The sequence below is a fragment of the Oryzias latipes genome, chromosome 23 (assembly GCF_002234675.1).
Source record: "Oryzias latipes chromosome 23, ASM223467v1".
In the NCBI taxonomy this organism is placed as follows: domain Eukaryota; kingdom Metazoa; phylum Chordata; class Actinopteri; order Beloniformes; family Adrianichthyidae; genus Oryzias; species Oryzias latipes.
Genome location: NC_019881.2, coordinates 16734956 through 16745427, shown reverse-complemented (window position 1 = coordinate 16745427; position 10472 = coordinate 16734956). Strand labels below are relative to the sequence as shown.

The 10472-nt window shown below is 38.8% G+C and overlaps 1 long non-coding RNA gene across 1 annotated transcript; it reads right to left on the bottom strand.

Annotated features, from left to right (window-relative positions):
* LOC110017643 lies at positions 1 to 5863 on the bottom strand. The gene is made up of 3 exons (XR_002293107.1): positions 5530 to 5863; positions 3023 to 3079; positions 1 to 2427 (listed from the first exon to the last, which is right to left on the bottom strand). It is a non-coding gene; the product is annotated as an uncharacterized LOC110017643 (long non-coding RNA).
* Positions 5864 to 10472: the final 4609 nt, after the last annotated feature.

The following is a 10472-nucleotide window of genomic DNA, read 5'->3' as shown; positions in this document are numbered from 1 at the left end:
TGTGCTTGAACGGGTTTTATTTTCACATGCAAGAAAAATAAGCAACGTAAAAAAAAACAAGTGAATGCACAGCTGAGCTAAGTGAACTGTAAAACAGAAGGGGGAAAAAAAGTTACCCCCAAAAAATTTGTATTTTCTCAGACTGACCAAGCATATAATCACTAACAGACAAGCGATGCTTTACCGTAATCTTTGGGGCCGCATGCGTCACATGAAGGGGACCAACATCTGTTACCAATAACATTCTGTTTTCAGTCGGAAGCTGTAAACTTAACAGAGGCCTGGATGTTGTTATTCTGCTTCATGACCATGTTTCTTTTTGCAGTGGCGCAGTCTTGCACATTATAAGCTGCGGTTCCTAAAAATACCTCTAGAGGGCTATGCTCACCCAAAGATTTACCGTTGGAGACACTGCAGTTTTAGATGCTCAGTTCCCATCATTGCATTGCGCATCTTTTTTCAGTAACTTGCTGTCAAACCTTAAACGATCTCGTCAATAGGTTTCATATTTTTCCAAATATAAAGGAATTGTACTTATTTTCTTTTACATTTTTTTGGTGAAATAAAATCTCTTTGACTTTTTTGTACAATCAATCTTTATTTGTCATGAATCAGAAGGGAAATCTTACAAATTTTTTCATGTGTAATCAAGAAATTGTCACTAACATGAAGCATTTAGGCATAAAATCATACAATAAAAGCAATTTATTGAAAGAAGATTATTGTTTGGTCAACACCCATAAATTCAATATGGACTTAAATATTGAGACCATTAAGTTTCAATCTTTTTTTCCAATAATTTACTCTATTACAAGCAGAAGAGGAGCAAAACTACATCCACTGCCCCGCATGCCTGCCTGATGACAGGGATGAGGCACTGCCCTATTTCCTAGGGCAACATGTGACACACAAATTGTGCCACAGTTTAACTGGGAATATCTACTTCCTATCTACACAACGGTAAAGGGACTTGTTTGCTAACTTGATGGGTGTAGGAGGGGGCAATCATACTAAAAACCTGCTGAATCTTTTTTTATATCAACCACTGGGGGAGGAAGTATGGCTGATTTAGCATGGGACAGGTGGATGCAGCTCCTTAAGACCACAAAAAACGGAAGAATGAGGAAGATGTTGACGGTGTGTGTAGAGTTGCATTTTTAGGCTTTACTTTTCACACATTTGCTTCTTTTTGGAGCAAAATATCTTGTTTATGGTTTCGTTACAGTTTATAAAAAAATGCACAAATGGAGCAATCCAGTAAAAAAAACAAACGCTGACCTCATTTGGTTAAAGATTTCTTTGTAAAATGAAGATTTGCATACAAGTATTCATTGTTTGGCAGAGCAATACTAAAAAGCACACTAAACTAAAAAGCAGCTCTAGAAATTTTCTGTATTGACTAGAAACTCAAGAAAAAAAAGACAAAAGTATGTCACTAATGTAACTTAAAACTACATGTCTGATGGTTTCTGTGCAGCAAAGACCCTCTTTGGTGAACACAACACTGAGCAATGACGTCTTCGTCTTCGTCAGGGCACGAAAATGCCTCTGGTATTGATGTACATAAACTCCATTGTGGGAGTTCATGGGTTTGGGGGAATAATCACGTTTATGTAACACGTAGGTCATCAAAGGCTTGAAGCTACACATCCATTTTCTCTCAGATTATTCATTCAGCGGGTGCATCCGGTCTACGCACTTTCAATAGGTGGTTCTATGAATGTCAGGCCACGTATGGTTAGGAGTAGAGCATTATTTGTGTATAAAAGAGGGTTTTGGTCCCAAAAAATGAAAATACATAGACACTTGCAGCAAGAGCTTTGAAGTGAATTCATAGGAATCAGACATCTTTCTTAAAAAATGAAATTATTTGACCTTTTTAGATAATAAAGAAATTTAGATTTTACCAAACTGCACCATAAAAAAGGCAAGTAATTAACTGATCAATGTACAATCTGAGTCCCACCTGATTTTGCACGCCAAAAATTGATTAGTTTTCACTACAGGATTGTTAGCTTTGCACTTTTAAACCTTAAGGTGATGTAATAACAGCTGACTTGATTGTTTTTTAGATTAATCAGGTGATATTTACAGGGATTTTCCAACACAGACTAAAATTTTCTGCCACACCAGTCATTGAAACCTCTGGCATTTTTCCTTCAAAATCCCTTCACAGCATTTTACAGATAACTAAAAGTGGTGCCCCTTTTTGCCAAGCCTTTGATGAGTTTCCATCACAGAGAATTTCAGTGGCAAATTCCATCAGCAAGAGAGGAAAAGCCAATGCAGATGCCAGAATCCACTGAAGATACTTTTTGGGGTAAGGGCTTCCTGGCTACTTCCTTAGGAACAGCAAGCCCAGACCGCAAAAAGACCCACAAAGGACAATGCCGTAAATGTGTCCTGTGATGACGATGATTCCGGAACCTGGAGAAAGGAGAAAGAAGAGGAGCTTTCAGCACATTTGTGGGGACTTTGGAAAGCACAGAGACAAACGTAAGATCCATATTTAGAGAACTCCTGTTTTCAAAAATGAACAGTCCTCCCTCAGCCTCAAAACCAGCCAAACAAAATGCTTTTGGTGCATTGATGAGCTTTGCTAATACATTACTATTAAACATTTGGTTTCCATATGTCTTAAAAATGAGAAACCAGCAGTTTCTCTGAATGAAGTATGGGAGAAAAAACAGACAATTCAGGACTTCTCTCTGGTTTGTCTTCACTTTATGTCTTAGTCAAAATGAGTTTCCACCTGTGTTGCTTGTCTATTGCTTCATTGTTATACCCAGATCACAGTTTTAACCAGAAAGCCAAATTCAGACAATTCTGATAAAAGTGACGTGATTAAAGCCTTTTCTGAATATGAGCTGAAAATTATTCTCCTCCTTCTGAAAAATTGCATTTGAGCAGATTTGGACGGATCATTGGATTTTCTGTTTGTTGTTCTTTCTGTTTAAGTTTAAAAAACCTTTAAGAGAAGCCATAAAAAAGCATAGTTTTTTGTTGAAGTTCCCACACACACCTTTTAGATCATAAAGTTTAGGATGCAGAACGCTTCTAACATCATAAGCATGGATTCCTGTAGGTGAGAAAAAAGAACATTATTGCCAAAATGTTGGATGACTTAGTCCACACTGACAAAATCTGAAGAACCCGAAACCTCAATATCTGAAAATTTGGGTTTCATGGGTTTCAGATGCAGTTACACACTTGCATCTGATCATCAACACAGCGACAACACTGTTGTCTTAACAAGTGTTTCAGCATGTCTTCTTTCCACTTGATGAAGTTTCATTCGCTTGTCATTGCAAATCAGTCAGCGGTTTCTGAGCAACCTAAAAAGGAATAAGGGAACACTTTTGCCTGAAAAATACCGCTACAATGTAGAACCTCCATGTTCAATGTAGATTCAAAGTGTACAAAAGATTTGCAAATAAATCCTCAGATTGAAAACAGTTACTTAAAGTAGGAGTGTAATGTTTCTAATATTGTGGCAGATAGAAAACTGTATCTTCACCCATGAATTTTTTAAACTTTTTATTTATCCACCAACATTTACGTAAATGTAATGAACAATGGAGATTTAAAAAATGTCCATGTCACAGAAGGAGGTCTGTTAGCTGTCTGTAACTTCCCTAGATTGTTACACTCCAACTACAAGATGTAGATGATAAAACCTCTGAAAGTGTCCTGCCAAATCTACTCATTGTATTCCAACATGGCAGTTGAAATAATAACACATAACATTGATGGAACTCCTCTTTCTAAATCCAAACTTTGTACACAGTAGTAGACGATCATGTCAGGATGTCATCCTGTATAAAACTTAAACTTCTGTCTAGAAAAGTTACAGATTAGGAGGGGATTACGACATTTTTTTAAAAAAACGTTTTGTTTTCATAGGGTTCAGGAAATATAATGCAAAATTGCTTCTGTTGTACACCTGATTTACACCTTTCCTCCTTCGCCACAGCCTTTCTATCTTTGACTTGAATTTGGAAATTTGATTTGTCCCAGGCTCATTTAAAAAGCTTTTCGAAATAAAAAGTCAAGTTTCAGATCCACACTGTGGAAAGTCATGCCTCAGTAAAGATCAGGATCCTGAAGAAAAGGCTCTTTTGAGGAGGAGCACACAGCAAAGGGCTTCATCTGGACGACAGGCCTTTTGTCTGAACATGCGAGTTACGTCAAACCCGAAGCGAATAGGGCTTGGTAGACTGGACCATCTGCACACGTCGGCATCTGCCACATTTACCTCACAGTGTGCGTCACATGAGAGGGAAAATTGTCACAATTCCTCCCCTTCATAATTTGTCCCAAATTCAGATATTGTTGTACATGGAAACAGTGTGTTTTTATTCTGTTTGGTGTTGCCTGTCAAGGCACTAAGAGGTTCTTATGATTTTGTGGTCTTGGCTGCACAGGCCAGCTGAAGCTGTCAGGTCTTCCAGAGGTGTAGGGGTAGGTGCAACAATTTCAAACAAACTGATCAGACAAGGACCAAAATGGAATTTCGTGTAGAAAAGACGGCTGATGGGTGAGCCCTCTCCATGGTGCTGAAAACGCCATGCGCTGGCCATGGTTCTGAAACCAACTCTCTCAGGTAAACGCCCCTCATAAAGACAGAAAGGAGCGAAATTGGTTTGCTGATGATTGAAAATAAAAATACAATGTGTAAAGAAAGAATGATAAAAGGGAAAAAAATGAGACAATTCAAGTCAGGCTTTTCTGAGGCATCACGATGATTAAAAAAAGGGGCTGTATGGTACTGATCGCGCGTGAATTGGCACTTGTTGCCATAACGCAGTGAAACCTGCAAAGAAGGCAACTCACGCCTGTGCGAGCGCGGACTTCCGCGTGCATGCGAGCGCTTTTTATTTATTTATTATTTTTTTGTCCTAAAATCCGACACCCTAAAAGAAGTAAGGGTACATCTTGCCGCCCTTTACCCATCCAACAGACTCGAAATGGGAAAAGCATCAAACGTCGCCTTCATAGCTCTGAAACCTTTGCATGGCAGCATCCAAAATGATGCAAGCCGTTGGGTGACTGGCGCTACAATTAGCTGGCAATTGTTGCACCGATTATCGCCACACCTCAGACTTGCAGTTGGATTGTAAAATGTCTCTCCTCGGGGCATGCATGAGGAAAATATCTCAAAAGACATGGATGGATGCGGGATTGTTGGTGCGTCGGAGCACCGTGGCTGTGGACGGCGCACGTCCACAGCCACGGGTGATCATAGAAAGAAATTGCAATCAACTCGCTGAAAGTTAACACGAACACACTTTTACTGAGGATTAATGCCCCCCACCCATTTTACTCGAATCCCCCCCTCCCCACAACCATGATCACTCATCAGTCCGACTCAATGGCCACTCACGCTCCACCGCCAAACTCGGAGATGCATTTCTTATTATCTCTGAGCGCCAAACCCCAGCGGAAGCTTCTTCCTTTTTCTCATTTTAAATATTTCAAAAATAAGCAAAAAAAGATGCAATAAAAAATAATTTAATAGAAAAGACTCACCCATTTTGCCCCGATCCAAGGAACCGCGGACCCCGTGTTTCCGTCCTCTTCTTTTTTCCCTCCAATAATCCCTGGGAATTTGAGCGGCACCCATTCATATGCAGCACTAGGGTCCCCCCAACCACCACCCCTCCACCCTCCCTCCATCCTTTCCAGACGTCAGTCGCATTGCCTTCTATTAATTTCGCCCTGTATTTATAATACTACAACTAATAATAATAATTTGTACTTCTGTGCATTTCTCAATCTTAATCCATTTTGTCCTCCTCCCTCCTCTCTGGAAAATGCTGCAAAACCTCTAATGGAAGCCACTCAATTCCTCCAGTCTGCTTTTTGCTGGTGACCTGCATTGACGTCATTGCGTCATTAGGTTTCCCCTGGAAACACGGGAGAGCCAAAAATAGAAACACATTAATTCAAACCCCAGGCTGGAGGAAGGGGGTTGGGGTAGGGGGTAGAGGGTAGATGGTGGCTGTTTTTGGTCACTATATCTTTCTTTCAATTCATTATATGACCCTCCCATCCACATGTGCGCACACACGCACAGCGTTCACTCACCGGTTCCCCCCTTTAGTGACAGACTGGACTCGAGTTTTACGCACAGAAAACCTGAGATACCAACATTTTATTTGACAGCATTTGTTGGATTTTTGGACTGACAATGTTTGTGTAGTTTTCCAAAACATAATACAAATTTAGTGTAATATAAAACGTGTTAATTGAAAAAAAAATACATTATGAAGGATGTTATTGTTGATTAGTTTTCAACACTTTTTAAAATCATGAACCATGGACACAAAATTGCACTAAACTTTTAATTAACAGTAGCTACTAAAAACACATGAATTCAAACACAAGTTCTTGAATTAAAGGGGAAAACCAACAGAATGAGCAAAGCAGAGAACCTAATAAGGATGTACCTTCAACCAGACACTTAAATACACGAGGATAATAAGCTTAAATGAAGATAGCAGAATATTGGCAAAGGAACCTGGTGACCTTGCTTTTAACCATGTTTCCTTTTAATTTTACTAATATTTAAAGACCCACTCCAATGAAAGTCGTATATTTGATGTTTTTAACATGATTTTGTGGCATTTTACTCACAATTGAAAACATAAATATAAAGAAAAACTAAAATTAAAACTGCATTTCTGAGTATTTCTTTATTTAAATAATTTTGAATCGGGTGCAGACAAAAAAAACAAAAGATGATTTAAATAGATTTAAATAACACCACAACCAAATCTGCTGTCCAAAAATAAGTGATATTGTGTTACTTTGTCTGTGGAACAGTACATCAAAGACCTTGATGGCATTGTTTGCTTGAAGTGATTGGATGTACATGCTGCTCCCAGACTAACTAATTTTGAAATAATATTGATTTGGAGAGTATTACTTTTGTTTTACCTCACTTGTTTAATGATTTTTGCTGGATTTATAAATTCTGACAAAAGCAGCCATGTGGTAAAATAGAGAAGAACTTTATTTTTTAACAAAGACCACTTTGTATTGAAAGAGTTTGTATTGAAATATTTAGTCCGACGAATGGGAATCTGACCAGGCTGTGTGGGGATCTGCAACGGATGGCAATGTTGCAGACTCTGTGCTGAGGGGTCATCTTGTGTACATTTTTTTCTGACTGTAAACATCAGATAAGGTTCAATAGTAGAAAGGAAAAGTGAATGGATAGATGAAGTAAAGCATGAAAGTGACTCTATGTGATAAAATGAAATTGATAAATGGATTAGGAGAGCATATAGTTGGGATGAAAGGATTATAATTTGGTAAAGAGGGGGTAAATGTAGTGGGGGGGGGGGGTAGGGAGGGCATCCATAGAGTTAGAAGAAGTTGAGAAAATAAAGACAAATTGTAACAGATGCTTCAACTGGGTTTTAATGTGGTAAGTGAGGACCAGTGAGGTGATTTCAAATTGTGTAGGAGGAACATCTTTAGATATCGAGGTTTACTCTGGAATAGAGAGGAATAGATGTTAGCCAAACCCAGACAGTGGAACAGAGAGGTTACAGGGGGCAGAGGTGAAGAAGGGGGAGGAGAGAAATAGGTGAGGAGGTGACTACAAGCAGTATGGTATGGGTGGAGGAAGGTTTCAAAAAGATTCACAAAAGAGTGTCAGTAGGACTAAAAAGGAAAGGTGTAGGAGACTGCAGTGAGAGCAGCCATGTTTTTGGTTTAGAACTGCAACCTGAGGACCAAAGCCTTATGTGGCTCTTTCTTTGACCTTTGTTGCCCTCTGAAGGTAAAATACAATGTTTTCAATATTTAAAAGTAATTTTTTCTGGACTTTACGGCGCATCAAGCGCAACAAAGCAGTCTTACAAGTCAAACTTCATTCAACTCATTCACAAACAGTTGAAGTATAGTTACTGTTGCTTTACTTGGCTCCTGACTGTGAAAGTCGTAATGCTCCAGCAATCCATGAAGCTGTGCAGTTTTGCAATTTACATAAGTCAAATATTTTTGACACATTTTTTAGCGCTGTGTAGCACAGAACATCAATTTTAAGTATGCACATTAAATTATTTGCCAAACTGTCTTTTGTAAAACAAAATTCAAGAATTTTAATTGGGACTGATGGATTCCCAAGATTCGCATCGCTTCAAAATTTCGCTCCAAACCTCTTCCAAATGGGAGTTCATGAGCTAGGATCAGTTTGCGACAGTCCCGCATGAACACCGTATGCTACAGAATCTGGTAAAGATTACTTACTTTGTTTGGATTACTTTTAGTTTCTTAGTGTTACAAATTTCTGGCTAAAATGCACCAACAATGACAACGAAAACTGTGTATAGTTTATTTTTATTTTTTTTAAATCATGGCTGACATTACATCCTATTGCTACATTTGCTGCATTGAGATGATTCTATGAAGTGCAGGGTCTTTTATTTTGAAATGAAATCATGGGATTCTGTAAAATTAAAATAATTTCCAGTTAAAATGATTTAAATTAAATTATGTTTATGTACTTTTATTTTATTTATGTCACCATCCGATACTAGCGAAGGTACTGTCAAAGCGGTGCAAATCTCGTGAATCCAGCTTCAAGCATTTCCTTTCAAAGTTCTTTTCCGATATTTGAAAGACTTGGTGTCTTATAATTCTGGCAGGACACAAACAGCAATTGTTAATTTCTCCTCCATGATAAATTTACAAACGGTTGAAATTTCCATGATTTAAAAGGGACGCCATTCAAATGTCACTACTAACCCTTGTGCTATCTTAGATGACCCCACCCTTACATTGACATGTTCCCCCTACCAAGACAAAGGTGGATAAAGGTGGAAAGATTTCATGTAATCCATGGACACCAGTGAAGATCACAAATCATTGAAGAAAAACGGTTCAGAGCACTGTCTAGTGGGTCTAGATGACCCAACTCCCAATGTTAAAGTGCCTAGGATAGCACAAGGGCTAAATACGTGCCCCTCTTTGGTCAATGGAAGATTATATGACACCAAGTGCTTCATAGGTGAATTGGTTACTCTAAAATGTGCCATTAGGTGCGCATGTGTGAGTGTGTATGGGAGTGATTGTGTGCCCTGCAACAGACTGGCAACCTGTCCATGGTGTACCCCACCTTTATTCAACAATAGTCAGGACAACCCCTTGACCCTGTAAGGGATTTAGAAAATGGATGAAGATGGATGTGTTTGTTTGTATGCATAAGTATGTGCGTGTAAGCTGTAGTTGTACGTGTTGACTTGTTTGTGCCTGAAGAGTTTTGGAGCCAACAGGTACGTTTGTATTAAATTGAGTGTCTGTGGACAGGCCCCCGACTTTTTGTTTTTTATCTACACTTAACAGTAATGATAACAGATTAAAAAATAAAATTTTTTAAAAAAGAAGCGTCTCTGAAATTGTTTTATTAGGGGGCCAAACATGGAGTTGGGCAGGAGTTTGTCCATCCCTGGACTCGAAGCTTGATTTGGGTCAACTGAGGAAGAGGTTGGGCTCATTTATGATAAGGGAGCTGGTATTAATTGGCAACAGTTGCCACAATGCTGTGGCTGCTGCTTGGGCCACTAACACGCTCTTTTGAAGCCACAGAAAAATGTTTGAGTTGCGTTTAGAAGCAAAGACTTTCTCTGTCAACTTTCTCTGCCTCTTCCTTGGTTCACAATGGAAGGTTGCTCCTTTACCTTTTGCTAAACAAAAACCCAACATTATTATAACATTAAAGATTGATCAGGTCATTCTACACCCTTCCTCTAACTTACCAGTTGAAATATATGTGTATTGGGGCGTAATGATTCATTTTAACAGTGATTCGATTCATAACATAATTTGTGGCTGTCGATATGACTCATTGTTGATATTGGTTCATTAAATACAGCTATTCTAGCTATCCAAAAAGGAATGTTGTAGCCTAACTTTGAACGTAGAAACTGTGTTGGCCTCTCTGACATGAGCTGGGAGCTTATTCCATAAGGCAGGAGCTTGGTGGCTAAATACCTCCAAATGGGCTTTTAGAAATTCTAGGAACCACAAGCAGTCTTGCTTTTTGTGAGCAAAGGGTCAAGTTAGGATGGGGTCAAACCATTTAAGGCCTTATAGGTTAGCAGGAGGATTTTGAACTTGATTCTAGATTCAACTGGGAGCCAGTGAAGTGAAGCTAACACTAATGTAATCTCGTCTGCTAGTTCCTGCAAACAACCTTGCTGCTGCATTTTGAACAAGCTGAAGACTTTTAAAGCAACCTTTAGGACACGTTGCTAACAAAGAGTTACAGTAATCCAGCCTAGACGTAACAAATGCCTGGAGGAGTTTTTCAGTATGACTTTTAGAAAATATATTTCTGATCCTAGATATGCTGCATAGGTGAAAAAAATGCAGTTTTACAAGCCTGTGATTTGTGAGCGTTATATGATAAACCCTGGTAAAAATAAAGGTTTCTAACTGTGGAATTGAAGGCTATAGTTATG